This window comes from Halyomorpha halys, unplaced genomic scaffold (assembly GCF_000696795.3).
Source record: "Halyomorpha halys isolate HHAL.00 unplaced genomic scaffold, Hhal_1.1 Scaffold348.1, whole genome shotgun sequence".
Lineage (NCBI taxonomy): Eukaryota > Metazoa > Arthropoda > Insecta > Hemiptera > Pentatomidae > Halyomorpha > Halyomorpha halys.
The window spans coordinates 600,065-607,895 of NW_027116547.1; the positions used below are offsets into that span (position 1 = coordinate 600,065).

General features: G+C 29.8%; 1 protein-coding gene across 4 annotated transcripts in view; it reads right to left on the reverse strand.

Moving 5' to 3' along the window:
- The window catches only part of Myo10A (Myosin 10A), a 215,253-nt gene that overhangs the window by 127,371 nt on the left and 80,051 nt on the right, over positions 1-7,831 (reverse strand). The window lies entirely within an intron of this gene.

Sequence of the window (7,831 nt, forward strand, 5' to 3'; positions counted from 1 at the left end):
GTAAACAAAAATATAAATCAATACAATAAATATAATAAAATAAAGTTGATTAAATAATAAACAAAAAAATAATTTGTACACAAGATAAAGAAAACTAAATTTAAGTAAAAATAAAATAAATACACATTCGCACCTATATAGTTATTATAATATTTGCGATCAGCAACAATTTATATACTGCAAGATATTTTTGAATCTTTTTTTTTTTTGCTCATCCCAAAAAATATTAAATTAAAAATCAGGAGAACATTTGCATCATTAATTATATTTAATAATGTTTTATCATCATAATATCAATATAATTTTCAAACTACTGATAAACAAATTTTAAAATCAATAAACTATTTTAATTAAGGAATAAAACCATTATGGAAGGTTACATTTTTGACAAAGGAGATATTGAGGTTTAAAGAGTTTTTAGTCAAGATTGTTTCTATATTTATTTATTAATGACTTTAGTTATTTATATGTTTGTTTTTACTTTTTTGTGGATAAGAAATTGATAGCAACTAAATACAACGAATGACTGGCTGACACATCGCTTAATGATTTATCCAGCAAAATGGAATTTTAGACTAGTGTACGAAGTTACTTGAAGTTTTTGTCCGGAAGATGGAAAATCGTCGACTAACATGTAACCAATATAACAAAAATAAAAAATGGAATTTGGTTTGTTTTAAATTATTGAATTGCGTGAGATTCACCTCTTGAAATAAAATATCATTCTAGGTAAAATTAACAAAAATAGGCAATTATAAAATTACAAAAGTTCGTTTCTATTAAGACTAAATAAATTCGAAATTTAAAAAATTCGAAAATTTTTTTTTTTTAACAGTATACTTGAAAGAATTAGGATAATAGAAAATGTATATTACTGAACAGTACTAAACACTTTTACCTCATATGTCATGAAAAATTACAAGAAAAAGGTTAAGCATTTCTCACGTTGGAAATACGTGAATAAAGAAAGCCTAGTTTCCTTATACTTCTGACGGACTCTATTTTATAAAAATGAAGAAGATATGGGATCAAGAGGAACGGAAATATTTTAAACCTATTTATTGATTGCCGATATTTAGTCACACCATGTAGATCTTCATCAGGGCTGACTTGGTAAGAGGAGCTGTGGAGAAACATAATGAACAAACATAATGAACATTTAATTTTGCCTATTTTTTTCTTTTTTACAAATTTCTGTTGTCAATTGAGCACATCTCCACCCATCTCAATAGCCCTGATATATATGAGTTTATAAATAGTTGGAAACAAATTTATAATATAGGGAAGCAAAATAAAAAAATGGATAAAATAAATACATTAAAATTAAATAACAAGGCTTCATGCGGGCGTACAAAAATGAATATGGTCGGGTATATATAATTTTTACAATAATCTATCCATTTTTTTTTTTTTTTTTTAAGAACTAACAATTCTAACGATTATATTTATTTTTTATTAATATACTTGTTTGAGAGTGGTTTAGTTTCTTTAAGACAATTTTGATCCTTTTTCTCTCAACTTTATTCTTTTTAAACTTCCAACGTTTCGACCACTTAGGTCATTTTCAAGGATTCCTTATTTTGTTTTCATTTTTTCCTTTAAAATGAAAACAGAATAAGGAATCCTTGAAAATGACCTAAGTGGTCGAAACGTTGAAAGTTTAAAAAGAATAAAGTTGAGAGAAAAAGGATCAAAATTGTTTTAAAGAATTCTAACGATGTTCAGCAATGTTTCCAGTATACATAATCATATTTAATGTGAAGGGCCAACCACTGTTGAGTAATTCAAGATTATTTTCGAAACTCTACTAACCAGACCTGTTCTACAGTTAATAAATAATAAAAACTTGTTTTCCGTAAATAAAGATCTCATGGTTCTGATATTTCGTCGTCTCTGACGGAAGTTACACAACTAGCGGACGGTCCTCGAAAGGAGATGTGGTGAGGAATATGAAGAAGTAGAAAATAAACCCACAGCTCCAGCCATAATTTCCGGCCTGACCTTTGGGAGGGTACAGAGCCACAGTCTTCAGCGTCTCAAGAATACAGATCCCAGTAGTTTCGAAAGTCTAATCCAAACTTTCATTCTTACGCAAGGATCTATTAACGAGCTCTGATGACGTGGAATATTTGAGCAGTTGAATGCAAAAGTGGGATAAATTAAAATAGGAGTTTGAAATATTCAAAAAGTTCCATAAAGATTTTGGTAAGCGAAATAGCTTTCTATATTAAAAACTAGAAATTCCTAAGCATCTCTAACTATTAATTGCATCTGATATTCATCCACTCACTAATTAATTAATTATTTTTTTTCTTTATGAAAATGAAGAAATATAGAGAATAAATTGCGATTACATTTGCTCTCAACGTCTCATTTAGTACCTTAACAAAACACTATCTTCATTAATTGTTAGCGATAATTCCAAACATGTATGCTCAACTGATTAATTAGATAAGTGTTAGTTAACGGCAACAACCAACAGTGCGGAGATACCGACAGACAGGAACTATCTGTGAAGATATATCGTTCATCTTCAGTCATCAAAAATAATATAATTTACTTTCTATTTCTATTAATATTGTTTTATTTTTAATGCACTTTTATTATGTAATAATTTAATTCTAGTAATATGAACATGTAATCAAAAACCATCAGAATTCATAAAATGTCTTTCAGAATTCTAAAAAACATAACCTTGCAATGAGATCTTTAAGTTATTGCGAGTGGATTGACTACTGCCGGAATCTGTAGGTTTGTCGAACTTTCATTATAAAGCATTTAAGAATAGGTGTAAACACTTAGTTTCATTTCTTTCACACGATTGAGCAGAATCAGTAGCTTTTAAACAAGAGAAGTTATCGTCAAGGAAATAGGCCCATAAAGCCAAATGGAAAAGGATGTCTCAATTCGATTTTAAACTAAAAGGATTATTACTCAATCATGCTAATTTGATTTCTCAATTCAATCAGCATTATTTTAATTGGGCTCCTAATAAATCTAAGAAAATACATTGCATATTCTTATAATTTCAAAGACGGACAATTTACATTATCTTTAAATAAGAACTTTTATTGATCTGTCAAAAATTCATATGAACATAATACAAATATGTTTCTATTACAATAATCTATGTTCATTTTACGGTGTTATTTTCCTTTGGCATATGGGATCATTTGTTTAAATCAATTTTATTTTGAGATATAAACGACCTTAGTATCAACCCCTAAAACTTCTTAAATATTTATTAAGAGAATATTCTGGCCTGATATAGGTCAAGTTCTTATTAAAAATTATAATCGGTTCATTTAAGATTTATATTTGAAATTTAGTGTTGTTCTTCAAAATGATATTAATTATGATTTTTAAAAAATATTAAGACGATAAGAAAGTTCTTTAAAAACAATTGTTAGCGTTACCGTTTTAATGTTTTTAAAATTTCTGAGAACCCTCAGTTTTACGATCGGTTATGGAACAGAAATGAAATCCATCTGTATTTCACTACGATGGCCTACAGTGCAAAAACCTGTTATTTATGGGATAAATGTAATAATATATCAGTTTTCTTCTTGATTCACCAACTTGTCTTGTTTTCGATAAGTATAAATATTCCATTCCCAATTAGTTCCATAATACAGTGCAACTTCTTGAGGTTACTTTCTTCTCGTCAACAGACACTGGGAAGCTGGATGTATTGTCCTAAGAAGGTAGACAGGTGTGGAAACGATCGCTACCTGGTCCGATCACAAAAAGTAAGAATCCAGGTCCATTATGGCGACGAGGAAGCACAACTGTCGCTACACAACTTTCACTCTCTCGACAAGTTGCATCAAGCTGAGAGGTGGAATTGGTAATTTGTGACATTAGTTGATGGATAAGAAGTCTTAAACCAGTCTGTTTATCTCTTAGGGAAGTGCTCGTTCAAATGAATTCCATTTTAGTTTGTTCCTTTACATCGGTTAAATGTAAAAGTAATTTGGTACTGCCGATTCCAATGTGGATTACTGCAAAATCATTCGAATTAATTTAGAACAGCTTGAATTTATTCCGGTTGAGGTTTTGAACAGGAATACCTGTCCAATCCCAATGAGTGCGCGGAGGCGGTGTAAGTTCAAAGGAGCCAATTAAAGTAAGCCTGAAGAGCTGTATGATTGTACTGGAGTAGCCATAAATCAAGTTCAGTACGCTCAACCTGTCAAGTGTGTAACTTTAAGAAGAATGTTGAGGTTCATTATATAAGTTAAGAAGTTAAATTGTATAATAATAACGATATAGTTCAAGATGTTTCTCAATGGTTTAATAATGTACATTTAATGAAATGTTACAGTATGTACTGAATATACAAAACTGGAAAGAGACAACCGCAGTGCTTGGAAACGTCCTGAACTGATTTTAGACAGGTTATTATCGTTATGTAACATAGTGAAGCGCAAGCGAAATACAGTTATGCGTTGCTCAGTAAGGGTCACCCAAAACAGTTATGCCAAGGTTAAATTGCTTTCTCCAGTGACTTGCCTTTATTGGCAACTTACATCGATATCACCTGCTATGAAATGTGCTTTGTAATATAATTATGCTACTACATTCAGTAGCCAAGATAATACTGAATCGATTGTTGACACGTTGGAGGAGCAGAATCTATTAAGAGATATAGGCTCGATAATAAGGTGTCTCTTATTAAATATCCTCATCAGAATAATTACTATAGAAGGGAAATAATTACATTTACTAATAATACACTATAATTAATTAATTTCATGCGTATCAGATACTATCTATATTTGATAAAGTGGGAATGAAATAATTTACGTATTACGTATATCAAGAGTTATGTCCTGCAAAAAAAAAACATAGAACTCCATAAATGCAGACCGTTGATATTTTTAAAATAGCTGTGACAAATAAAAAATAAAATTTTAAAATATTAATAAAATTATAACAGGGGAGAAAACAACAACACTTCTAATACAAATACATTTAATATATTAAAATCTTAATACACAATAGTCCAAAGTTCGATTTTATAATATTTTTTTGCATGTTATGTGTTTTTAATACATGAATATATATGCTTCAAGAAGTTTGTCGGGGGGTGCGGTCAGCAAATAACAACATAAATAAACAAAACCATATTTATTTATTTTATGCCGACGTTTCGACCTGAGTTTCAGGTCTTCATCAGGGGTTGTGGCGTAGAAGGCAGGATTGTAACCCAGTTCCAATGAATATATATCAGAAAAATAAGTAACAATTATTACATTTTATATTGGGGATGTAGAAATTTTTATATAATCATAAATTTGAGTTTGGATATTAAATGAAGAATCGAATTTTTATTTTATTTTCCTGAGTCTCATCCATGTGTAGGGTTTGAAATTAGGGGGAAGAGTAAGAATTGATGAATTAAATTTGAATAGTCCTCCAAATCTCCATTGAAATAGTCTCACATACAGACAGTTACTGACAGGACTTAGATTAAAAAAATATTTATATCTAAAGTATCTTAGACATCGCGCGAGGCCTTAGACCTCCAGGTCTGTAGCACCAATAAACAACAACAAAGTATCTTCAATTTTCTTTCTTTTTAATAACTAATCATTTCTTATTGTTAGAAATGAGAAACAACATATAAATGTATATATGAAAGAATTTGATAATTAAAAATACATTTTTTCGTGTTTCTTGTAGTGCATAGAAACATGAAAAGAAGTCGAATGTAGTTCACGAATGAAAGAAACAAAAATCAATTTTAACAAACAAACAAAATAATATTTATAGAAATATTAATAAATAACTGGCTATTATACTGAACAACTAATTTGAGGAGAAAAAAAAGAAAACAAATAAATAAATGATGAGTTCATATCAGAATGTATTTCATAAGTCTCGGTTTCAGTATTCCAAATGAAATTGGATTTCCTCAATTGTAAGCAACTGTACCTTTAAACTGCTGTTAACTGGAATAGAATTTTGTAAACATTTTTTTTTAGTTCTATTTATTCTAATTGTTCTTTTATTTAAAATTTCAAAGATATATATTTGTATTCTATAAATACATATATATTTAGTGAAATGTTTATTAATTTAAAAAATGTGTAAAAAACAAATACCTTTTTTTAAACTACCCAAATAATATTATTGAACAGGAGGGGAGAGGCCCGGGTAGATTGTGTAGATCAAGTAAATTGGTCTCTTCAGGAAAAATGGATATTTATCACAGAATGAATGTTTCTAGTGGTTTGGAAAGATTGGTGAAGATGGAGATAGGGCGATAATCTTGGAGAGATAAAAGATTAGAGATTTAGTTAATAGAATGGATTAGTGATTTTTTACAGGAAGTGGGAAAAACTAAAGTTTCGAGAGAAATATTAGAAATAAAGATATAATAAGGACCGGAAGTATTTCGGGGAGGCATAATTTTATTAGTGTGGCAGGTATTCCATCAAACCTTATGATGTTTGAGCGGGATTACACTAAGGATATTATCACAATTAAATATTATAAGTGTGTGGATAATCGATAGACTTCAAGGGTTTGGGGCTTTTATGGACAAATAGGCCTATACCTACACCGGTTTGGCAAAACTGGTCGTGACAGATAAAGGAATAATCGGATAGAGAAACAAAAGAAGAAGGAATATATGGTTTTAATCATGTTTCAGAAGCAACAATGATGTGGTAATCATTGTAGGTAAAATACCAAAGGAATTCGTTATAATGGGCTAGTAAGTATTGAGAATTGACGTGACAGGTGGTTACAATGCCAGAGTGGTTACATGGCGGAGAAGAAATAGGAAACAACTAGGTGATTAAGGAAGAGGACACTATAATTACGGCAAAAAAAATGTAATCAATCTTATCAAAAGTAAGTAATGACAATAATAAATAAATAAAGATGACCGAAGAGGGAAATAATATAAAAATTAAACTAATCTACTGGTACCAGCGAGTCAAAAGAAGACGTCCAAGTCTTGGGGCTGATCGATGTATAGCACCAGGGCCCTCCGAAGACTAAAGCCCAGACTGCTGCAGGACATTCTGTTATAAATTGTAATAAATATATAATTAATTCATAGCCACACTACCTCTATTTTAATTATTATTATTATTCATTTTATTTATTTTTTCTCTTTTCTTCTCTCGTATTTTTTTCAAATTAACTTGTTTCTTTTTACTATTAGAGGGCAATTGTTTGTTTTATTTAAGTGTACCAATATCATTATTTTTTGTTATTAATTTTACTTTCCTCTTTTATTAAGAAGCATTATTGATATCTATTTTTTTTTCTTTTAATAAGAACATTGTATACAGTTAGGGGTGTCTTTTGTACGAAACTATACTCCCCCCCTTAATCAACTGTTTATATATATATATAAAATATAACATAACGGTTATATCAACCATGTAAGGCCCACCAGGCCGATCTAGTATAAAATTTAAAAAACCAGGGCCCTGTTTCATAATAAAGTACAAACTAATACTATTAGTCTTGTAGATTTATCTTAATTCAATTACACAGACTTGTACAATGGTAACTTGTACTTTAGTATTTTTTAATTCCTGTATTATCACTAATAGTCATCCCTATCATGAAAAAAATAAGTATTAGTATTATTACCAAGTACCAGGTGTCATGGCGGCAACTGCAGATCAGTGCTCGTATCACTCTGCCTTTGTTTTCTTCTCATCTGGGAAATACAGCGATATTTACTCTTGAACTTAGTAAATAGTGTGTTTATAAACAATAGAACATTTTTACATTCACGGAAAGTGAGGTGAGTGGCAATTTATTAACATTCAGAAGTTATAAATTGGTGATCGTTTGTTAGAGCTGA